The sequence below is a fragment of the Gigantopelta aegis genome, chromosome 2, assembly GCF_016097555.1.
Source record: "Gigantopelta aegis isolate Gae_Host chromosome 2, Gae_host_genome, whole genome shotgun sequence".
Lineage (NCBI taxonomy): Eukaryota > Metazoa > Mollusca > Gastropoda > Neomphalida > Peltospiridae > Gigantopelta > Gigantopelta aegis.
The window spans coordinates 38,871,801-38,898,175 of NC_054700.1; the positions used below are offsets into that span (position 1 = coordinate 38,871,801).

A 26,375-nucleotide genomic window follows, 5' to 3' on the forward strand; every position below is an offset into this window, starting at 1 on the left:
CAGGCATGTAGTCTGGAATGAAAGTGTCATGTGACTAATACAGGTTTTCTATCAAGTCATATACATGTATATCACCGTCTTCTACATTACCATGATTGATTACCATGTACAATTGCTAGAATGTGAAGTTATGGAAATAGGCTCATATATGGAATAACTTGGACCGAAGCAACCATTAAAAATATGACAAATTTGGTTTCAAAGTGATTAGTAAAAGTTAAAATTATATTTTCAAAATAAAACAAGAATTCTGAGAGTACTGCTAAAGCAATACATGTCCCCTACCGGGCCCAACACATTTTTGTATATCCTAAGTTCAAAAAAAGAAAGAAAGAAATGTTTTATTTAATGACACACTCAACACATTTTATTTACGGTTATATGGCGTCAAACATATGGTTACGGATCACACAGATAATGAGAGAGGAAACCTGCTGTCGCCTAAGTTCAAGGACTATAACTTAGTGAAAATGTATAAATAACCATGAAAGTCAAACTTGATCTGTAACAGTATCTGATAAAGATATACAAAAAATTTCATGTCAATATCTTGAAGCATTGCGAAAAACAGTCTTGAAAACTATTTTTGTACCTTCCAAGTTCAAGAGTCATACCTCTGTAAACAATGGGTAAACTGCCATGAAAGTTAAAATTAATCTGTAACAGAACATGATAAAACTATACACAACATTTTAGCTCAATATCTCAAGGCATTGTGAAGAAAACATTTGGAAAACTATATGAGGGATAGACAGACAGACAGACAGACAGACAGAAGGACAAAGAGACTGGACAGGTAGAGACTACTAATGGTTCTTTTAAAACAAAATGTGACAGACCCATTGTATTTTCCCTGCCCCAACCAATGTCCCATAGCTGGTATATCAATGGCTTTGGAATATACTTTAAAACTTTTAACTTTAATTTTTTTTCACTTCAGATCTTTTAGTTCCAAAAAAAAGAAGTCATATATTATTCCTGAGGTATTGAAAAAGATATTACCAATTCAGCATTTACCAAAATATAATCCACACATCTGTTACTGAAATTACCTTTTGAGCAACCTTACTATTAAATATATATTCAATTTACGCTTCAGAAATGACAGCTCCAACCTCAACATGTGGGAATCAGTTTATGGTCACAGATTGTAATCCCAATGCCCATTAATTATCACAAACCACATATATACATTCGCGCGCTCTCTCTCTCTCTTTCTCTCTCTAGCAACATCCCTTTGCAGATGAAACTGAAGATCTAGAGCCAATATGCTACTATCCCATTAATCTTGGAGAGTTGCAAAACTAAATTAAGTTATTATAATGACAGAAAATCAAGACAGATTTTAAATTAATTACAGAGCACAAGACTTTGAAGTGAACCGTTTCTCAAGCTTGATTCGTTAAAAGACTTGTTAATCCTCTTGTCTACCCAATTACGATGGAACCAAGAATCAATAGGATGACAGTCAAACATCAGGAGATAACAATGACATTTCGTAAAACAAAATTTTAAAAATAATTAAAAATCCATAACACTTTGTAGTGTCTTCAACAGTATGGAGTTACAATGAGTTTTTCACAAAAGAAAAATGATAGGAACAGTTTTTAATTAAGCAACACTAAAAAAAAATATATATATATATATCTCTGAAGCATCAAATTATGCATTGTTCCTCAAAGATTACAATATTTTTTTTATTAAAAACAACAACAAAAAAACATTAATAAGAAAAGAGAGTAATTATGACTGAATAATGCACATAAACCAACAGGACGAGGGGTAAATAAAATAAAATGCATAGACATAAAACAAAAATTGATTATCCTCATTTTGATATTGAACTAGACTTCTCTAGTTCAATATCAAAATGAGGATAATCAACTTTTGAATATATAAGAGGCCTGAGCATATGAATCTTTGAAGAATCCAGTAATACCAGTCCAGAGTTCCTTGTGATGTCTGCTACAGATACATGTAGCTCAATGAACTTCAAAACAATTCTAAACACAATTTACATTTTCTCTTGCTGAACTATTTTAGCTTGCCTATACTATACACTGTTTTGGTTTTTAGTTTTTTTAAATCTTTTTTTCCTTTTTTATATTTAGATCAATAAGCTGTAATTTTATACTAAAGCTGAAAAGAAAGAAAGAAAAAAAAAAAAAAAAACGAGAAAAGAAACAAAAACTCTGGTTGCTTAAATTAAGCATATAAATCACCTTCAACATCCAAGAGCTTGCCAAGAACAGTAACTCTAAGGAACAACATCTGAACTGCCTGCCCATAAAATTCATGCTATGTGTATATATATATATATATATATATATATATATATATATAAAATTAAGAGAGAAAAGAAAAGAAAAAAAGAGTAAATATGTTAAAAATCACCAACAAAACAGGACCACTAAAATGATGTTTAATGATCTTGTTAGCGACTGTTTGAAACAGAAACTTGAAAGCTCTACTGGTTTCGATGAATTCTTCCTTTCACAGGAAGTCTGATGCTGCTGAAGGGCTTTCACCATTGTCTCTTCTCTAGTTATTAATGGAGGGTGTATTACTTGAAGTGACCCAAGCACTTCAAACCTGGGATATGAATGACCACCACTTCAGTTTTGCAATCAGCAAATAACCCACTTGTAACATGTAGCAGCATATTTGCACCGGAATACTTTCCTATGCAACAAAACGCAAGTCTATCTGACTGAGCTTTTACACATTTCTAAACTACATGTATATTCTGCCATGTTTAAACTATGTTCTGCAAAAATATTTGTATCCTCTTTGTGCTATATGACCGTCCCACATTTTCCATTACTTAAGTTTATTTGACCATAATCTACATAAAAGCTTGTATGCATGCCCAGGACATTACATATGGGATCTAGGATCGGTATAGTCTGCTTGCATCAAATGGGAAACAGTTTATGCGTGTAATTGTAATATTAACTTTTCACTAGAGCACACTGATTAATTAATCATCGGCTTTTGGATGTCAAACATTTGGTAATTGTGACACGTAGTCATCAGAGGAAACCCCTACATATTTTTATATGCACTTTCCCACAGACAGAAAAGCATATTTCGCGGCCTTTGACCAGTTGTGGTGCACAGGTTGGAATGAGAAAACACCAAAGCAGTTGAATGGATCCTGTGACGCAAGCACCTCAAGCGAGCACTCAATCAACTGAGCTAAATTCCACCCCTTTTTGGAAAGTAAACTGTCTTGGCTTCTTCGAAGGCTAAATAAGACTTTTCTATGATGTTCAGAATCTAGATAAATTATGTGATTTATCTACAATAAGTCAGTTGTCTAGAACAATAAAAAACAGATCTGGGTTACATAGTAATACTAGCCATTATTTTAAACCCTGAAAAATGTAGGTCACAGGAACCTAGTAATGGTATGTGACATATAAGTTGTACTTGCATGCAAATTTTGATTCAATTCAATTCAATTCTTTATTCTGTTTTTAGGCCATAGCCCATTTACAGACAACAAAAGGTGATATTTGAAGGACCCGTTGTTCAACAATTCATATAGCAAACTAAATATTATTTAACTGTAATTAGTTTGTATATAGATTTTAGCAAGAATAACAATATTTGTATTTTCTAACAATTATTTTTGGTGTACATTATCTCATATATGTCTACAAATTAACTTATATCCCACTATTACAGTTTCGATTCTGTATCAACTAATAAGGAAGATATGGCCCAGAGAAAGATATCCTGTAATGCACAGTAATCTGTGAAAAGTAGGTCATGGTAACCTAGTTATGGTACACGACACACTGCCATCCTAAATTGAACTTGTATGCAAGGTTTGATGATACTATGTGTATATGAATTGATAAGAAAGATATGTCCCAGATAAGAATCTGTAGTAATCTATGAGAAGTAGGTCATGGTTACATTTATATGTTTTGTGACACACTGCCACCCCAAGTTGTACTTCCATATAGTTTGATGAACCTGTATGAACTGATCAGGAAGATATGCCCCAGACAAGAAATTTAACAAACTGACATACAGATGAACAGCCAGAGGGGAATAAAATGGGAAATCCCTATAAAACTCACATATGATCTGTAACTGTACATGATAAAGCTATATATAAAATTTTAGATCCACATTTTGGGATATGACGCCAGGGAACTGAATGCAACCAAAGTCAACAGGGGGTATTGGGGGGGGGGGGGGGGGGGGGGGGGGCTGCCCCAGAAGGAAAATGGGTTACGTTTAGGGTTAGGGTTAAGAAAATCATACATTAATGATAAAGAGTAGTAAATTTTGCCCAAAACAAATCTGCAAAAAATATCTGGGTAGGGTGCCATACCCATTTTACCTTCTGGCAGAAATCCTGGTGGAACAGGCAGAAGGACAAATGGACAATTGGAGACAAAACTATAGTTCTTTCCAGTTGAACTGGTAGGCGAATGGGAATTGTAAATGTGAAGTGTTGGAACCAACAGGCTATACCAGGTTAAAAGTGTGTTGTATTCCACCTATGGATTATCAGACGCTACATATTTTGATGCATGCTGTAGTAAATACCAATTACCACATATCTGAAATTATGTGCTCTTAATTATTCATCGGAAAATATATATCTCAAACATGTTTCACAAATTTGCAAACTTTAATAGTGGGTTTGCATTCCAATACCAGCTCCCACCCAGAGTGAATTTTAAATGCTCTATGAGTAAGTTTAAAGTTTGTTTCGTTTAAGTCCCAGTCACACTGTCAGTGATCGTCTGGCAGGATCCACGACGGATGAAAACCTCACGGATGACCCCAGATAGTGGTCTATCTGCGGTCCCCTACGGATGCACCACGGTTTAACTACGGTTTTCGACGGATAAACCAAGGATTATTAAGGATAGGGGTTAGTTGACAACGGGAAGCGCTACGGATCATTAGTTTAGTACGGACCATAACAGATTGTCACGAATGATGCCGGATCGTATCCGTGGCTAACCCAGCATCCTGATCCTTGACAGTGTGACCAGGGCTTGAGGCCGGGGATTTACTACGATTAAGTATGGTTTAAGTACGATTTATTACGGATTAGAATGGATTATTATGTTCTTCTACTGATCATTAAGGATGTACTATGGTTGTTCAATCCATGAATTTTTAGTCATCAGCTATTGGATGTCGAACATTTGGTAATTTTGACATATAGTCTTAGAGAGGAAACCCGCTACATTTTGCCATTAGTAGCAAGGGATCTTTTACGTTGGGTTTCCATAGACGTTCACTTTTCATGTATCATGATTCACTTTTCACCATTCACGCGTGAACAAAAGGACGAACAAGTCATTTTCAAAGTCCAGGCCCCATGGGCATTCACGTTTCACTTTTACACTTTCATGTCATGGTTATGCGTGAATAAAGCAACGAACATGCTTGTTTTTGTGACATGAACAGCAAAGTACAGTTACATTAGATTTGTAAATATGCATTTGTAAATAATTTTATCCTTGTTGTTTGGCAAAAATAGCTTTGTAGTTGCGAAATGAACCTACATAATGCAAAAAACTATTACACTATGTTGAAAATGTAAATACTGTAGTTTCTTCCTGCATGGATTTTGGGTACAATTTTACAAAAATCTTTGATTAATGTTTGGTTGCTAACTAGTTGGAAATGATATGATATGATTCGGTATGATTAGATTATGGTATGGTATGGAAATTATGGTAAATGAAAGTGACATATGAACTCAGTCTACGTGAACTTGGTGGACACCGTCATGAAAGTGAATTGTGAAACGTTAATCATGACCCGTGAAAAGTGAACTTCTATGGAAACCCAGCCTTATATGCACCCTCAGCTCTATGTTCCCTCAGCTCTATGTTCGAGTTGGGGTTTCCTGAGATCTGCTCTATGTTCCCTCAGCTCTATGTTCAGGTTAGGGTTTCTTGAGATCAGCTCTATGTTCAGGTTAGAGTTTCCTGAGATCAGCTCTATGTTCCCTCAGCACTATGTTCAGGATAGAGTTTCCAGAGGTCAGCTCTATGTTCGGGTTAGGGTTTCCTGTGGCCAGCTCTATGTTCAGGTTAGAGTTTCCTGAGGACAGCTCTGTGTTCCCTCAGCTCTATGTTTGGGTTAGGGTTTCCTGAGGTCAGTCCTATATTCCCTCAGCTCTATGCTTGGGTTAGGGTTTCGTGAGATCAGCTCTATGTTTCCTCAGCTCTATGGTCCTTCAGCTCTATGGTCCTTCAGCTCTATGGTCCTTCAGCTCTATGTTTCCTCAGCTCTATGTTTCCTCAGCTCTATGTTCCTTCAGCTCTATGTTCCCTCAGCTCTATGTTCGGGTTTATGTTTCCTGAAATCAGCTCTATGTTTCCTCAGCCTATGTTCCCTCAGCTCTATGTTCCTTCAGATCTATGTTCCTTCAGCTCTATGTTCCTTCAGCTCTATGTTCCTTCAGCTCTGTTTCCTCAGGTCAGCTCCATGTTCGGGTTAGGGTTTTCTGAGTGATCATAGAGCTGAGGGAACATAAACATGATCCCAACACTGGTACCGGGTATATCAAAGGCCATGATGTGGTTTTTCGTTCTATGGGAAAATGTATATATAAAGGACTTTTTGCTGTCTGTGTCACTTCCAGCGAGTGTCGCACGGTTTGATAAGTTCCCCAAGCCTTAATTTTTTAACACCTTTTGCTTCAGTTTGAAAACCATCTCTGATGCTTGCATATTCTTTCAATTTATATCTTTAATAAATCATTAAATGTGTTAACTTATTTAATTAAGCTATGTGGGTAAAAAAGTATGTCCTATTTTATAGAACTTTGTAAATTCACATTGTGTACAAAAATTGTATTTTGACATTTGACATTCTGATAGCAGCAGCAAGCATTACATGGCCTGGACCAGGGTGGAGTGCCGCCATTTGAATATCAACCTAGTGAAACTATTTGTCTAAATTTCCCCATGACACTTCTATGAATAGCCGAATATTACACTAAAAATTAGTTTTTGCCCCTTGATAGTTAGTCACATGACACATGGTCACGTGATTAAAAGTAGTTCTAACAATCCAAATCCAACTATATTTTCAGTCTGCTTGTGCCAATATTAAACTAGTTAAAGACACTGAGTAATTGTTATATTAGCAACATCTTACACCGGTCGCTGTTTCTTCCAGAAATAAATGTTTGGGTATGGCACTATGGAACTGAATGCAACCACAGTCAACATGGGGTATTAAAAGGTTAACTTTAAAAAATTAAACATGCCAAAAACTTTGGGTGTGGCGTCATATCTATTTTACCCTTTGGCAGAAACCCTGCTGGTGTGTAATAATTAGGGAATAAATAACAATCTATGAGGAATTAGGAATTATTTGTCCCAAGTGAATGAATGTTGTAAACCCGAGTCTTTGGTGAGGGTTTTATTTATTGAAACAAGAGGGACAGATAGGTCGTAACTCCTCATAGTGAGTTGGTTAGTCTCTTTATTACCCACTGTCACTTTTAACTGGTTTTGAACATAAAAATTCCTGTTGCCTGCAACAAAGCCAGTAGTCATTATGTCATATAACCTTACACACATTACATGACAATGCAACCCATGTAACTGCCCACGGCAATCGGCAATCGGCAATCGGCAATCAGCAATCAGCAATGCAATGCCGAGGAGATTGCTGTGGGGTTGTTAGTTCTCCACGGCACATTTTGCTTTGGACTATATTCACGATTTTTTTTAATGGCAATTTTTTGGTCGTGGACATTTTCTTAATTGCATGGGTTGCAATGTGTTTGATTTCATGGCATAAAGGCATTCTTTTTACAGCCAAATATTTACAATGCAAAATAATATGACCGTGAATTGCATTAAACAATTGTTTTTATAAAATTGATACTGTTAAAGCTGCTGATTATGGAAATACAGAATTTCATGTTTATGAAAGAAAGAAATCAATGTGTAATGTATGTGTTATCTGACTGATGAATGAATGAAAGTGAAGTTCTGTCCATAGCCAACAACCAACCTAACACAGTAATTTTTAAGACTTGTCTGGATTTTTTGTTTGGCAAGGTAACAAATTCCTCTTTCACTGGTTATAGTGTGTTTCATATTTGTGATTCACAGAATAATGGTAAATTGCAGAAAGTTGTATAATCTGAAAAACAAAACTAGTAACACTTTCTAAATTGTATTCCTGCACAAGACAGTCAAAAAGATAATTTTAATGTTTCATGTAGTGAACAACCAACCATACATCATTTTAAAGCCAGCCAATCAGTGGCTGTAGAAGCATCTGCAAACTGCAATTATAGAAAACATATTACCTCAGATACGCAAATATAGTTTAGCCCATATGGGTAATAAATTGTAATATCCATTTATGAAAATACATACCGGTACACGCATCTTCTTTATAATATTCTGTTATTGATACTATTAACTTAAAATTTGTTTTGTTTAACGACACCATTTGAGCACATTGATTTATTAATCATCGGCTATTGGATGTTAAACATTTGGTGATTTTGACATTTAGTCTTTGAGAGGAAAGCCACTGAATTTTTCCATTAGTAGCAAGGGATCTTTTATATACACAATTCCACGAACAGGATAGCACATATCACGGCCTTTGATATACTTTGGTGCATTGGCTAGAATGAGAAATAGCTCAATGGGCCCACCAACAGGGATCGATTCCAGACCGACAGTATAGTATGCAAGTGCTTTACCACTGGGCTATGTCGCCCCATCTCTGTCTCTTTTCATAGTCCATGGTTTTATTACTGATGTTTCTAGACTCCAATACTCAGCACCATTTCCAAGGCCATGCTGTTTTGTATTTCTAAGTACAAATTCCAAATATGAATGCAAGAATGTCGAACGAGTACAAATTCCAAATATGAATGCAAGAATGTCGAACGAGAGAGAGAGAGAGAGAGAGAGAGAGAGAGAGAGAGAGAGAGAGAGAGAGAGAGAGAGAGAGAGAGAGAGAGAGAGAAGAGAGAGAGAGAGAGAGAGAGAGAGAGAGAGAGAGAGAGAGAGAGAGACACAGAGAGAGACAGAGATAGAGAGAGAGAGAGACAGAGATAGAGATAGAGAGAGAGAGATAGAGATAGAGAGAGAGAGACAGAGAGACAGAGACAGACAGATAGACAGACCCCAACCAAACACAAGTCAAAGTTACCATAATGCAACAAGACTGAAGTAAAAAATAACAAATTCAAATACCTATTTACCAGGATTCCAAGTTTAGTCACCTTTTGACCAAAACTGAAATTCCATCTACAAGAAGAAACCATGTTTTGTAACGAATACAATAAGACTTTTACAAAACTGTATCATTTTAATTGAAACAGTGTTTAAATAATGGTTCACAATATGACTTTTAACTGAAACAATGTATAAATGTTGCCCCAGAAAAACTGTATCAATTGAAACAATGTTTAAATGTTGATTCATACACTAGCAATGTGTTAGCAGGATATTTTAAGTAAGGTTTAAAACAATGTATACTTGTTTTGGCAGGGTAACAAATTCCAGTCTCTCTGGCTATAGTGTGTTTCATATTTGTAATTCACAGAATAATGATAAATTTGAGAAAGTTGGTATAATCTGAAAAAGGCAATTTAATGTTTTCAGTTAAACATAATACATTTATTATCCAACATGGTTCAACATACCTGTGATAATAAAAACCATATCAAGCTCATGTGCAATGCACAATAACAATATGCCAGACTTTGTAGAAGTTAAAAACTAAAATGATGTCATTTCATCATCTCTTTCAAGTTTATAGTACTAGTTACATTTGAAATTTTTTTTACACCTTGTTATTAATAAGAAAATTATATGGATAATAAAGGAATTATTACACTTGTGTGTGAATCGTATTGATTTTACAAACTCTTGTCACTCATTTCGTAAACTCAGTATGACATATAATATCTATATATCACCTTGTGAAGCCTATAATTTCATATTACCAGATAACACCTGTTGGAATAAAAAAAAAATATATATATACATATTAACAAAACAAATGTACAATACGTACAAAAATAAATAATTGCGTAGAAATCTTAGCTATTTTACGCAAATACTGTCATAAAAAGCAGGGCCGTAGCTAGGCAACTGAGTAGTTAATAGTCTAAAACTCCTTTTCTTTAAGTTCCTATAATGCTTTCCGCTAACTATGGCCCTGAAAAGATCCATCCTACCCTGCTCAATAAATTCAAAAAAATATATTTGTAGAAAGTCTATTTCTGGCATGTGACCTTAAATTGTGGGGTGGGACATAGCCCAGTGGTAGAGTGCTTGATTGATGTGCGGTCGGTTTTAGATCAATCCCTGTCGATGGGGCCATTGGGCTATTTCTCATTCCAGCCAAGGCACCACGACTAGTACATCAAAGGCCATGGTATGTGTTATCCTGTCTGTGGGATGGCACATATAAAAGATCCCTTGCTACCAGTGGCGTATCTACAGAAAATAGCGCCTATGGCAAGCACTGAAATTGCACCCGTCCAAACATCTTTTAGATAACGTCCGACTTTAATAGAGACTACCCTAGGTATGCCATTGTTTGCTACTAAAAAAAAATGTAGCAGAATCCCTCTCAATGACTGTCAAAATAACCAAATATTTGACATTCAATAGCCAATGATTAACAAATCAATGTGCTCAAGTGATGTCATTAAACAAAACAAACTTATTTTTAAAACCTGATTGTTGGAAAGTTTCAAATTATCAGGTAACTGAAGTCAACGACTCTAAAGAGGTATGTACAGGTACCTAAAAATTCTGACCATATCGTAACGGCAGATTAGTAAAAATATTAACAAAATAAATACCCGATAATTATAAAAATGATGCCTTTTGCAACTGATCGGGCATATATAATACTTCTTTTTTTTTAAATTGTATTTCCGGGAATCCAACCCTATATGTGTACCTAGAAAGAAGGACCAAACTTTTAAAAAATATCCAGTGTTACAAAAACATTTTTTAAAAGATTAGCTTTTGTAATAATATATAGGTGAGTAGTAAAAAAAATTAATTAAAATTGAAGCCTACCAACTTTTAAAACAATTTTTTTTAGTATGTTCCTGGAAGGAAAGAAAGAAAGAAAGAAAGAAAGAAAGAAAGGTTTTACTTAACGACACACTCAGTCAAACATATGGTTAAGGACCACACAGATAATGAGAGAAGAAACCCACTGTCGCCACTTCATGGACTAATCTTTTCGATCAGCAGCAAGAGATCTTTTATATGCACCATCCCACAGATAGGGTAGTACATACCACGGCCTTTGGTATACCAGTCGTGGTGTACTGGCTGGAAGGAGAAATAGCCCAATTTTTTTTTTTTTTTAATTCAATGTTTTAACAAAAGTATTTTAGAACCAAAACTGGTAATAAAAGGTAATATCTCGAACACATTTATTTATTTAATATGTCTAGGTTTAAGTTTATTTTTTCTTTACTAATTTAGTCAGAATTTTTGTTTGTTTTGTTTTGTTTTCTTTGTAAATGCTTCGGCCTAAATCTAAAAACGATATCTTTAAAAACTTTCTCTCTTTTTTAATTTTAACTACTAATCTTTATACATTTGTTTTTAACATGTGCTGAAGACCCCAGCTCTACATTCACAGGATTCCAGAGCAATTATCAACCCTAACAGCTTACCTGCTTACCACCCTAAAACACCTGGAGAAGGGTTGCAGGGCATTGGGCTGCGTAATAACACCAGGCATCAGGTGCCATTTGCAGAACAAACAGGAGCTTGGCTGAATTAATCTTGTCAATGGGCAACCCAACCAGCCTGGGTTGCCATTAGCAGCAGGCATGCAAGACCATTAATCACTGCAATATATCACTGAGGAGCCCCGACACATTCCTGGCACGCTGCCAGCAATCTTTCTGGGGCCGAGCCAATGTCATGTATTATGTCAGTCTGCTAAATGCCAGCAGCGGCTTGGAGGTGCTGGGCAGGCCTACACCATCAACTTAGCATTTACATGCAAATACTTGCGCACAGTTTTATGTAAATATTTGAGGTATGAGGCTAGGCCACCAACGGAAAACACTCGTTATTTAGTGGTTGTCATAGCTACCGACAGGATCAATGAGCCACTCGCCAGGGGTCACAATCCTGCTGAGTCTTGTAAACAATGGACAAAAGGCTGAGTGGTGGTGACTGCAGCAAATTGAAACCTTTTTGGAGGCTGGGCCATTTCACCCATGGGTGCCTCCAACCACATAGAGATAATGGGCAGCTGTGGGGCTATAAATAGCAGAGTGTTAACCAGTTATATGATAGCTACTGCACCAATTTACAGTAACAGTGGCAGGGTTAATGGGATTTTTTTTTAAGTGGCAGCTGAAAATATTGTATTATAGGCAGTCTTGCGAACTCCCAGTATTTTTTTTTATCACATACAGTTATTAACAATGCATCTATTGTACATGATTGTACACAAGAATGACAATTTCGAATACTTTTGGTTAGATTTCTGTCTTATTTCGTCGATTTAATAACGATATTGAGAAAAATAGCCGAAATGTAGCAGTTTTAAAAATGGTATTTCATCTTTAAGGACTATTGTTAATATCCAAATTCAGGGACTTCATTAAATGTGTAAGTGATATTTTATTTTAATCATCTCTAACCGCAATCTACAGTTAATAACACAAAACAGAAAGAAATGTTTTTATTTAACGACACCTTCAGCACATTTTTGTCTATGGTTATATGGCATCAGACGCATGCTTAATGAACACAAAGATAATGAGAGAGCAAACCCACTGTCACCACTCCCTTAAAAATAAAGGTAAATTGCCAAAAGTTATATAATAAATAGAAAATTTCGTGTTTTTTGTCAAATATGATTTATATTTCATCTCGTGAAGTTTGCAACCATATCACACTTGTCGTGCAAGGGCGACTCGTGAGATATGATTGCAAACTTAACTCGATGAGATATAAATCATATTTGACAAAAAATATGAAACATCCTATATTTAATATTCCTTCAGGAATTCTTTGGTATGTCGTCATCACAATAAGATTCAAGAACAGTGTTTGGTAACCCATGTACTGGTTACCACAAAACACATGCCTGTAACTTACGTTATGACGCACTTATCAAGTTTACAATTCTTATTATTGTTGCTTTTAAAGCCCTACAGACACAAAAATAATTTGTTATCGAATCATATAGCACTGTTTTAATTTTACTTATACCTGTTTATCATATATCCTCAGGAATAAAACACTATAGTTTTCCAAACCTGCCGATGTCATATTTAATACTGTTAAGGTCACATAAACTGCAAACATGGTTGGTTGCACCCTTGAGTGTTTTAACTTTACTGATACCTGTTTGTCATACATCTGAATAAAACACTCCCTTTTGCCCAACATGCTGACGTCATATTTAATACAATCAGGGTCACTGCTTACAGTAAGTACCATTAAACTGCCCAATAACATGGTAGGTCGCACCCATGAATGATGTATTTTCTCATAGCAAATACATTAAAACTGTTTTTACGCAATATCACTGACGGATATATAAATATCTAAAAGCAATAAACAGGATATGCATATATACTGAACAAAATAAGAAACTTCCGCTAACTTTGCTTGAACATAACTTGATGAAAACAAACCGGGGGAATAATTGTTATATATGCGTTTAAAGAGTGTTCCATGATGCATCGTTTGGTGCAAAAATCATGGCCATAGGTTAACAGAAACTGGGAGAAATTTTGACCAAGTGTGGTAGGGGTTAAAAAAAAAAGAAGCACCCACTTAATAACGGGTATGACCACCTCTTGAATTGACCACTGCAGTGCATTGCAGACGCATAGAATTGACTAAAGTGTTGATTTCTGCATGTGGAATATTGTTCCATTCCTGAATGAGGCCTTGACGAAGTTCATTGACGTTAGCGGGTGGGTTGGGACGACGCCTCAATCGTCTGTCCAGACTATCCCAGACATGCTCGATGGGGTTGAGATCAGGACTTTTAGCGGGCCAGTCATCAATGAAATCAATGTTATTTGTCCTAAAAAAATTTACAGTGTCTCTAGCTGTATGAGAGGTGGCATTATCATGCTGAAAAATCGAGATGTTGGCGTTGTTATGGAACAGAGGAATGACGTGATGAGCGAGAATATCATCGCGGTAACGTTGAGCATTTAAATTGCCATCAATGACGACTAGTGGTGAACGATAACCATGGACAATGGCTACCCAGACCATGACACAACCCCCACCCCCGAAACGATCTTGTTCAAGAACACAACAGTCAGCATAGTGTTCATTTCTCCAACGGTAGACGCGCACCCTGCCATCACCACGTTGTAAAGAAAATCTGGATTCATCCGAAAAAAGAACGGTATTCCAGCATCGCCGTATCCAACGAGTGTGTACACGTGCCCAATTAAGACGATTTAGACGATGACGTTGCGTTAAAATGCATCCGACGTAAGGAAGATTTCGTATCGCTCGACTAGAACTCCCAACATGCCTTGCAACGTCTTCTGTCGACATGCCAGCATCAAGCATGCCAATCGCCCGTTCACGTAAATTATTGAGTATTCTTGGCGTACTAAAAATGCTACAATGTAAAAAAGTTTTATTTTTTTTACAAATTTTGAAGCGTTTTCGTTCACTTGACGACAATGTCAGTAAGACAAGTGAAACAAATTGACCGAATACTACACGGGACATGTCGAACCATGCATGCATGTGCAAATTGAATTTCACGCTGTCGACGATTAATTAACAGTGCAAAAATAATCGATAAAATTCATGAATCCTGATAATACAGCTCAAGGCTAATACTACCTATATAATTTCATTACACAATGAATTCTTTAACACAACAAATACTATATGTACAAATCGGAAGTTTCTTTTTTTGTTCAGTATAGATAGGCATATCACATAACTCATAATAATCGTATTTGTCAGAAAAATCTGTTGATATTAGTGATAATAAAAAGGGTATCTTTTACACAAGAATCAATTATTTTACACAATCTGGATTCAAGCTGTTGCTTTCATCTGTCACCAGTTGTCACATAACTATTAAATGTGGTTGTGTTTTGTGGCAATAAATTGCAATTTGTTGTGATTTTAAACCACAGTTTCTACGAATGGTGTTTGATTAAACTATTTAAAGAGCCACCAGCATTCGAAATAAGTACTTCTCAGGGCTTGAAATAGCAACCTGTGAAATGCAGTTCATTTCTTTTAGACCTAACACGTGAAATAGAAATTCACCTACTAAAAACCACCCAGAAATTTGCATGGTCCATTTACAAAAGACCAATGTATTTTATGATTATCCCATCTGCTATTTAACATATGATTATGTTATGCTTTAAAGGCATAGTCACAGATTTAAGGACCTTATTTCTCCAAAAGTGGATACTAAATGAAAATTACATCAATGTTTAGAAATCAAATCTGGCTATTGAATCACCTTAATTAAACCATGATGGAGTGAAATCCATGTCAATCCTCTTGGCAATATTAATTTTTAAATTATGGACCATTGCCATAATTCAATTATTTTTTACAAAATATCATTAATAAGTGAAGTATGATGGTTACGTAGATTGTTGAATAAAGTACATTTCGGAACAAATGAAATACATATGTTTAACGTAATACTTTGTTAGTTCATTTAATAGGTCAGTGGTCTGTGACAACATGCCTTTAAATCCATAATGCTCTAAAATTCACCCCAGAATTTCTAATTTTTCATACACTATACACTTTTATCTTATTTCCAGAAGGCTATATTTTTTCTTAGCATGATACATTTCTTTTGGCCCGCTGTTTTAAAAAAAGAACAGGCCACATTTTACGTCCTATTTTTGAGCCCTGCTTGTCCATTTGTCCCGACAAGTAAAACTCTACTCGGACAAGCGTAATGTGCCTCAATGATTGTACAGTGGTAAAGCAGGGTTCACAATGAAAAGAAATTTGCTGTAGTCAATTTTCAGATATATGAATTATTTGAAAATTACCAAAAATGGGTATTTCAAATAAAATTTTATTAGTCAAATACTAAATGTTGTAGCCATTTTGTATTAAAATAAGCAAGTAAAAATGTTCAATGCAGTTTCATTTTGACCAACCAAAAACTAGAATAAAACAAACCACTTATTTGGACAAATAAAAATATTGGCAGACGTCAATATTTTTCCAGTCAAAAAATTATTTGAAAATGCCTGAAGATTGTAGAGACCAAAAGTTGCATATATATAGCATTGGGTCAAGAAATAAATTACTAACATACATGAGTCTGAATCATTTTAGTTTTAAAATGATTTGCAACAAACAGTATGTTCTGGAGCAGGGCTCGAATTTAACGGCGGCCATGCAGAAAAATTGCTGTAATGCCCTATGCATGTACTCCCATGCCTTGGAGAAATTAAACAAAGTCTCACGGACAAACTGGCTATGCCTTATTTTGCATGTGAGTAATTGGTCATCATACTCGAACAAGATTTTTGAAAGTTGTTTTATTACAAAACTATGAAACTGTTCACACTTCTTTATTTTGAATGGGTGCTGCCATGTTATATTGAAAGACATGTTGAAGTTTGCCTTGTTGCCCTGCATTCTGGCCATAATGATTCCCATAAATCTCCTCAGTCTACGCCAAATGGTCTTGGGCCCTGTTATTTGCCAAATTCTAGGCCTGCCGGAGAGGACGAAACGGTCATCCTTATATAAAATAGCCTTAAAGGGACAGAGCCTAGTTTTTAAACACTAAGGCATATTTTGTCTGTGACGTTGAAATACCCTTAAAAATAGACTAAAACGCGACTCCATAACAATTACTTCTCAGACGCACGTGTGCGTTTTTAAAAATATGACAAATGCATTTTGTGGTATTCGAAACAGCAGGATGACCAGAAACACTTCGGTTGTATGGAAATTAATAATCTAAAGAATACAGTATAAGTAATGTTTGATTTCAGTGATCATAAACGGCTCTAATAGTGAAAAATATGCCTTAGTATTTAAAAACTAGGGTCTGTCCCTTTAAGCACTCAAGGATTAAAAGCACTAGGTTAATTCTGTGCATGCTATAACCTACAGTTATTTACAGCTGCCTCGGTAACTTAATCCATTACTGGCTATTCACTAAAACAAAAGTTCATTATAACAAATCAGTACCAGTAGTGAATATTTGGTCTGGGCCAGTAGAAATTATCAGCTATATTACTGTAGAATACTAAAGGCCCTAGTCAAAGCTGCTGCAAGAGCTAGTGACTTTCTGAAACATATGTCAAACACTGATTATGGATGAAAATTATATGTAATTTAAAGGCAGGCCTATAATTCTTTTCGGCTTCAACATTTGGTTGGTAATGCGAATTTTATCCAATTTGAAGATTAATTAATACCATTCAATGTCCTCTAGGTGTGGTGTCATTAAAGAAAACAAAATATTGCACTCAAACTTTTCAACTTTTGAAAAAGCATATTACATTTGGTAGCCTGGTAATTCGAGTATTTTATTTTAAATTTGTTAGATATCAGGATAGTAATCCTAGACTTTGACCGTGCATCAAGCGAACGAGAAACAGCCCAATGGGTCCACTGGGCTACGTCCCACCCCGTATATAAATAATGTATGTTTGAAAAGTTTGAACTTTAAAAATGTACGGTAACGACTTTCATTAAAATGTAATTACTGAAATATGTGACACCATTAGTAGCTAATATGTCTAAAATTATGATGAGCTCTTTCCACTGGCTATTACATTTCTAGGATCATTTCAAGAAAAAACATCTGCTGATATACACTGAAGTTGTCCTGACAATTATATTTACTTAAAAAACCCCTCAAACTACTATTATACGACTGAAACCATACTGTGTTCAGTAATTAACTTGCTAATTGAATTAATAAATAAGTTTGTTAAATTGTATATTTTACTCAACAAAATGGTTAATGGAAATAATTTTAAAAGCATATATCTTACATAATAAAACCTGCTGCAGACTCATAGGTACCCCAGAATCAGTTACTCCTTTAAAGAGACATCACTATATATTTGTAACTACTAGAGCCTTTTCTGATACTTGAAATCGGACATTACTTAGATTTTATTGTTTAGATTACTGGAACATTCTAGCACATATATATAACTCAATTAATCTATTAAAACCACAGAATATAAAATATTTTACATTTCATTTTGTCAAATTAAAACAAATACAATAAAAGCTACATCTCCCCCCCCCCCCCCCCCCCCCCCCCCCGATCTGAAGACAGTATCTGGTGAGATAAAAGGACCTGGCTTGCCTCCAAACTACAACTCTATGTGTTCAAGGTTCCAGTATTTACTAATGGCACCAACGTATCCGGGGAAGCTAGATCAATAGGAAGTGTTCCAGGACTCGAGCTTCTTAAATTTTACAATCTATACTGAACGCTCAAACCTGACATCCACAATCACGGTTTCTGCCAGACGCTACAGAGGGTAGAATTACATACCCTGAAATCTTTGAAATTAATGGATTTTTAAAAAATAATATTTAGATATATTATTGTAAGAGAACTGCTGTTTAAAATTTGTTGCAGGCAGGGTTGGATAAATCCACTAGCACTCGGTCCTGGCTAGTGAATTTGTGGTCTTGGCTAGTGGAAATTATCAGCTGTATTACTTTAACACATAGGGCACTAGCCAGTCTCTCAAATATTTGTCAAACACTGTTAAAGGGCTTGAAACGCAGCATCCAGCTTTAAAATATTTGTAAACCATAATTACCTAGATGAGGCACATACATGTTTAGTCTGTTCTGTTTTTATTACACACCCTCAAATTATTTTATGGCAGAAAGCTTGACAATCATATCAGGCTGTGAATGATTAGAATCCCAAAATATCTATATTACATAATTTTTATGATTCCAGTCAAATCCTAACATTTTTGTTTTAAATCACCAAATTTTATGTCTGTGATAGCAAAACAAAATGAGGGCTAGCTCTGGGTGAGCAAAACATAGTTATTTTCCAAGAAATATAAATTATTTTCACCTTTTTTCACCAAATTAAAATCAGGGCTTCTAGATTATGGTAGCCCCACTCCCATGGCTAATGATATTTAATGTTGGGCTAGTAAATAACTACTATACTAGTCAGATGTAGCAGTTGTGTCTATTTTGTAAATATGAATATAATGCTCCCACCCCGAACTGCCAATGTTAGTGTTTTAAGCTCTATCTCCCCTGTTTAGGTGACATATCTGATTATTACTATTATTTAGTAAAATTATATTAACTTAAAGTAAAGTAGGGCTAGTCAATTTTTAATCGTGGCTAGTCAATTTTAAAAATCACTGATCCCATGGCTAGTGGATTTAAAAGGAATTCTAGAAGCCCTGTAAAATAAAACAATTTGAATCCAATGTGCTATCATGCTTTTTTGTTTTGATTTTTATAAATTACTTTATAAGCGAAAGCATTATATACAGTGGTTGGGTGTCTTGTTGTCTTGCCAAGAAAATGGCTGGCTTGTCAAAACAAGCTGGTAATTGGTGAATTGATGTTTTATATGCAGGTAACTTGTTTAGGAAGTAACCTAACATTATTAACACCCTGTTTCTGAGGTTTGTATGTGTTTGCACTTGTTTTCTAAGCATGCACTGGCCTCAGTGACGTCGTGGTTAGGCCATTGGTCTACAGGCTGGTAGGTACTGGGTTCGGATCCCAGTCGAGGCATGTGATTTTTAATTCATCAATGTTCACATACATTTGCAAACAATTATAGTCATTCCACGTTTAAGCAGCGTCCACTAGATGAATTTACTTCCACGTGCACTTGTGCAATTGAAAGCAATTTCGGAAATCTGCATTTAAGCAGCGCCCACTAAATAAATTTATATCCGGATTTCATTTCTCGTACCAATGTGGTAACCTATAGGTTACCAGGCTATATTTTGTGGTAACCTGTAAATGGGTTACCAGACACAATGCTTATTTTATGCCTGCTGGATCGACGACTAGTTACATTTACACCAGTCAGTTCTATCAGTAATAAACATTTGACAAATTCTTAATTTAAAATTCACTGATGCTCACAACATAATGATTCAAAAGACACTTAAAATACCGTTTTTAATTTAACTAGTTAGAATATGAAATACTCATAAAGATGAACTCCTATGAAGCTAGCCAAAGTATTTTATATAGAGAGAGAGACAGGATTTAGCTCAGTGGATTAAGTGCTTACTTGAGGTGCTTGCATCGCAGGATCAAACCACCTCAAAGGATCAATTCAACTGATTTGGGGTTTTTCTTGTTCCAACCAGTGCACCACAACTGGTAAAAGGTTGTGGTATGTGCTTTTCTGTCTGTGGGAAAGTGCATATAAAAGATCCCTTTCTGCGTTATGAAAAATGTAGCAGGTTTCCTCTGATGACTACAAGTCAGAATTACCAAATCCTTGACATCCATTAGCTGTTGATTAATTAATTAATCAATGTACTCTAGTGGTGTCATTAAACAAAAACAGACAGACTTTTATATAGAGAGAGGATATTTATACTAACTTGGTGGACTAGTGGCACAAAACAGGACTACACTTCCATAGGATAATCTCTAGATCTCTAGTCCACCCATTATTGATTGGAATTCTGCAACTGACAGTGGAAATAAACTTTATAGAAAGTCCTCATTGAAAGCTGTTCAAAGAACACACATCACCTACAAAGTGTATCTTTGTGTGTAAGGTACATCTATAATAAATGAAAGTCTGCAGTATTTTAGGCGTTGATCATCACTCATGGAAACACTAGACAAATCTATGGTTCACCACCAACCAATTAACGACCTACATAATTTATCAGGACTCATTGATTCAGCACCTTAATGTCATTTGAGTCTTTATGCTAGATAATTTATAGATACCCAGTTTCCAAAGTAAATATCTTCTTCTTTTTTCTTTTTGTTGCAAACAACTAATGTTGAGCTAAATGTACTACAAAAACCCCCAGAACAACCAGGGTTCATGCTTATAAAACTTTAGTCTAGACTCAAGTCTTTATCATCATATATTGGATGCACGCACACACACACACACACACACATAAACACCCCCCCCCAAAAAAAAAAAACCCAATAAAACTACTGAATATGGAATTGGTTAAAAAGTATTAGGACTGTAATTTTAATATTTCACACTCATTACTATATGGATATTTGCCACATTCAGTTAAAATTGTAGGCCCATAGGTCAAATATTGTTGAAATAGCAACAGATTCAAAATTGGAAGTTAAAATGATGCTATGCCAAAAGCAAAGTGTAATTTCGTCTATCTTAAAGTTTGTTTACGGCAAGACAGTATTCATGGAGAATTGACTATGGACAAAATAAGAAAGAAATGAGAAGAAATCATGTTGGAAGATATCAGAAAATTAATTTCCTCATGGAAAATAAACGCTTCATGACAGTCTACGAGCAAGTTGGTGGACACATTGACCACATTTTCAAGCAAACAAAAGTAGATAACATTTCACTTACCTTTTGGCGTTTACATTTTTTCCCAACAATTTTTATTCTGCTTCTATTTAAACAATATTTCACCTTTAGGCCTAAAATTGTCACCAAAGGTGGCAAAATATTCATATGGTAATGAGTGTAATAAATAGTTTGTAGTTTAAGGCCAGCTATCACTGACTAGTTCAAAGAGAGTGTTATTTTTAAGCAATTAAACACTCAATTTTATTCATGACCAAAGTCTGTATTGTGCTTAAAAACCTTTTACAAAGTACTCACAAACATAATGGATACCCTTACACTAAAAAATCCCTAGCTTTATTCAGAATTCAACCGAATATTGACAATAGCCCGACAGCTGGACTGCTGAATGCATCTTTCCTATTTCACCAAGTACCGCATGAGAGACCAACAACAATGGAACAGGGAGCACACTGGATAGAAGTTTGGTTTAGTCAATTTTTATCTATGCAGGGCTTTGGATTGCACTAAAGCTGAGGCAATGAAGAGTGTGCCCAAAATAATTAAGTATGCCCAAAATAAACAAGCCTAATTTTGGCTCGCTCTGGGTCAGCAGAAAAATTTACCAAATTATCTATTATAGCCTAGTTTCAACTCGTAAAATTGGACACTAAGTTTAGTTAATCTACAAACCTGTCACACATTTCGATAAAGTTACAACACAGTGAAAGAAGAGTTTGTGATGTTAAAACCACGAAATATCTTTAAAACATACACCAGAACTCAAATCAATAACTGCTACTTCTCAGACACATGTGCATTTTTAAAAATATGAAAAATGCATTTTGTGGTATTAAAAACAACAGGATGACTAGAAACACTTCGGTTCTAGGGAAATGAATAATCTAAACAATAAAACACAAATAATGTTTGATTCCAGTGATCATAAATGGCTCCAATAGTGAAAAATATGCTGTAGTGTTTGAAAACTAGGGTCTGTCCCTTTAAACTTTACGAAACACAGTTATTTTGTAACAAAATATCAATTAATATTTGAAATTATTTTGCCAAATTAAAATAAAATTTGCCAATTGTTTGTAAAATGCGCAATTGGTGAATTTGGCAAGTGCCAGAGTTTGCCCTGCCAAATTAAGTACAAACATGCTATCCTCAAAACATTTCACTTCAAAATCAATGGAATGTTACACTGTAATTAGATTAAAATAACTAAAAATGGATTTTTCAATACGTACAACTCTTTACCAGCCATTATTAACATAACTACACTAAAAAGATAATGGTGCGCTCAACACAAGGAAGGAAGGAAATGTTATATTAACGACGCACTAAACACATTTTATTTACGGTTATATGGTGTTGAATATATGGTTAAGGACCACACAGATATTGAGGGAGGAAACCCACTGTCACCATTTCATGGGCTACTCTTTTCGATTAGCAGCAAGGGATCTTTTATATGCATCATCACATAGATGTACCAGTTGTGGTGCACTGGCTGGACCGAGAAATAGTCCAATGGGCCCACCGACGGTGACTGATCCCAAACCGACAGTGCATCAAGTGACTGGTTTAACACTGGGCTACGTCTCGCCACGTGATCAGAACAGACAAAAACGTGTTGTGCCCAAATTAGTGTGATCCAAAGCCTTGGCATATACAGTATTTCCTTGAAAATCATTCAAAAGTGGCTAATTTAAAGAAACATTTATTAGCCAAATACTAAATTTTGTTGCCATTTTGTATAAAAAAAGAGCAGCAATTGACTAATTTGGTAATGGACAGGATAAGCTCTGAATGGAGACAATGGATAGTTTTATAACAACCAAAACAGTCATCATTTCCAATAGTACAGGCTTCTCTGTGGAAGGTGAGCAGTTGCTTAAGCTCACCTCATACTCACACAAAGACAGAAAGTAGTGAGTTTATGTGCACAAGCCTTTGATTTTTTGTTGTTGTTACAATACTTATTTTTTTGAATGTGTGGAACAGGGTCCGTGCTTATAAAACATTTTAGAGTCTACACTCAGTCTCTAATGACGTCACACGCATACAGTTTGTACAGTGTTGCCATGACATTAGTGTCTCAGACTCTATTAAGAGTCTCGAGTCTAGACTCTAAAAGTTTTATAAGCACCAGGCCTGATCTCCTTATTTAAAAATGTTCACCTGTAATTATTATCAGGTTTGCTCTCCTGCTACTTCCAAATGGAGAAACTTGTTACAGATATGAGCAGTGAGAAAAGTCAACACAGACTGAGTAATGAATGTACTCTGATTAGTAATTATCCCAGCAGCAATGAGTTGTTATTAAAGTTTGTTTTAACAACACCACAAGAGTACATTGATTAATTAATCATCAGCTATTGGATGTCAAACAGTTGGTCATTTGTTTTACTTGTAGTCTTAGTGGAAACAAGCTACAATTTTCCTTTAGCAGCTAGGGATCTTTTGTATGCACTTTCCCACATACAAGACTGAACATACCATGGCCGTTGATATACAAGTTGTGGGGAACTGGTTGAGATAGGGAAAAAACAATCAGAATATGGCTTCACTTAGGTGAGTGCTCAACATATGAGCTATATCCTGACCTCTAACTGCAATGAAGATGTTACAAGACAGCAATAAAATTATATATGCAAACAACACTGACCGGGTGTTAGAGAAGAAACTTGCGACTGCCAACTGGACTATTTTATAAGCAAGCTATCCTTTTATCTTTTCTCATCAAAGCAGTAAGCCAGGTTCATGTACCTGTAAAGTGAGATTTCACAACTGAGAGTGGGAACACATTCACTAACACATTCTCACCTCTTTAAAACATTTTAGGATTAGCTTTCATGCACTAGAACAGAGTTTTGAAAATATGCCCATGGTGTCTGCAGATTTAAAAAAAACAAAAGATGTTGGTGTATGATTTTCTTTACCCTAACCCTAAACTTAACCCATTTTCTTTCTGTAGGAGGCCCCTCATACCCACTGTTGATGCATTCAATTCCATAGCACCATACACAACAACAAAAAATTCTAGCAGCAACTTTGATGCCATACCACAACCTGTTGCAGACAGACTTTAAAATATATGTTTATAGTTCTAGAAGTACAATGTATAAATCTATGTACCTGGTATTCTTTGTTCTTCCAGAACTTAAACACCAAGGGCTAAATTTCCAAAGACTGATTTATCTTAAACCTGCATAACTGTACATACGTGTACAATGCTTAAACACCTGCATTTAAGAAAAAGAGGCTTCGTACATTTGACATTCATGTTGAATTAAAATACCTATAAATCCAAAAACATAAGCTCTAGACATAAAATACGACTGCAATCTTGACAAGTGGACATTCCTCATAAACTAATATAAAAAGGTAATATATTTTTATATTATTATCCATATGGTTCAAAATAACCAAGTTAATAATAATTATAAGAAGCACACGTGTAATAGCAAGTGTGATGACATAATTTTGGGAAGCGACGTCATAACATGACGTTGCTTCTCCAGTCCTAGCTCAGACTGTGCATTTGAAATATGACGTCATTTCGTCCTCTCCTAGTTGTGGCTGAGTTGGGTCTTGTTATTCATAAAGAAAACAACAATAATAATATGGATAATAAAGAAATTATTACACTTGCGTGTGAGTCATACTAATTTTAAGAAACTCATGTCAGGATTCATGTATTACCCTTGCTCATGCTCGGGCAATACAAAAATCCTGACACTCGTTTTGTAACATCAGTACGACACACAAGCTCGTATCATAATCTCGATTTATTACATGTACATCTATACCAAAAGTCAATGTACTGCTGTAACAAAGAGTTAGGCCAGCCTACTGACTGCTGTATTGTGTGAACTGGACACTCCTTGTGTCCTTGTATTACAGGAATTTAAATTGGACTAAAAAATAAATAAATAATCATTGATGAATTATGTAGGAAAATACATACAGCACATGTAAGTAGCCAAATTCATTTTTTACTCAGCAGATAATATAAAAGCTCATTAAAACTGACAATTCCATTATTAGCTTTTCGGCAAACTTCAATTTGTATTAAATTTTGCGAATGACATCTTAAATCCTTGCCTTGTATTGTTACCCAATGTGGATCACAGCTGCCAACGATCACTAAAGCAGACTAATAAAACCGGGCCGATATATTGACTGGTGGCTACCTCGAGTTGTAGACACTGCTTGCTTGTATACAATGAGCAACCAAAGATCCTACTCAGTTCAGGGATGAAAGAAATCCGTCTAAACACACTAAATAATACACCAGACAGAATTCAACAAAATTAGTTCAGTAAACATTACGTTTAAAGAGAGAACCCTACTGTCTTAGGCAATAACTCTGGTTAAACTAAGAGTTCATTGTGCTTGGGATGCAAGTGCTTAAACCTTTAGTGGAAGTCGGCCCATAAATTAGAGTCTTATCATGTTTGAAAAATTCAACACATGATAAACACCTCCACTAAAGACCGAGGTATCGTTCTTAACTTTCTTGACTTGTGATAACCTCCAGGTAACCTCAACGACTGTTCTCAACTTATTTCGATGCCTGAATTTTATATTCATATTCTGAAAGACTCCATATTCCTACATGCTTGTAATAAACAGCAGTATTTGAAATAGGCACTTGTCTGTTTGTCCTGACTTAGAGGCTGGATGTAGCCCAGTTGTAAAGCGCTCGCTTGATGTGCGGTCGGTCAGTGATCAATCTCCGTCGGTGGGCCCATTGGGCTATTTGTCATTCCAGCCAGTGCACCACGACTGGTATATCAAAGGCTGTGGTATGTACTACCCTGTCTGTGGGATGGTGCATATAAAAGAACCCTTGCTGCCAATCGAAAAGAGTAGGCCGTGAA

At 35.5% G+C, this 26,375-nt stretch overlaps 1 protein-coding gene across 2 annotated transcripts in view; it reads right to left on the reverse strand.

Annotated features, from left to right (window-relative positions):
* Positions 1-26,375, reverse strand: part of LOC121385138 — an 80,016-nt gene that overhangs the window by 29,212 nt on the left and 24,429 nt on the right. The window contains exon 3 of one of the 2 annotated variants that reach the window (XR_005959497.1): positions 24,162-24,258. The exons of the other annotated variant lie outside the window; for it this stretch is intronic. The gene's annotated coding sequence lies outside the window, so the exon portion shown is untranslated. Of the gene's footprint in view, positions 1-24,161; positions 24,259-26,375 lie in introns of those variants that run through there. 2 annotated transcript variants of the gene reach the window in all.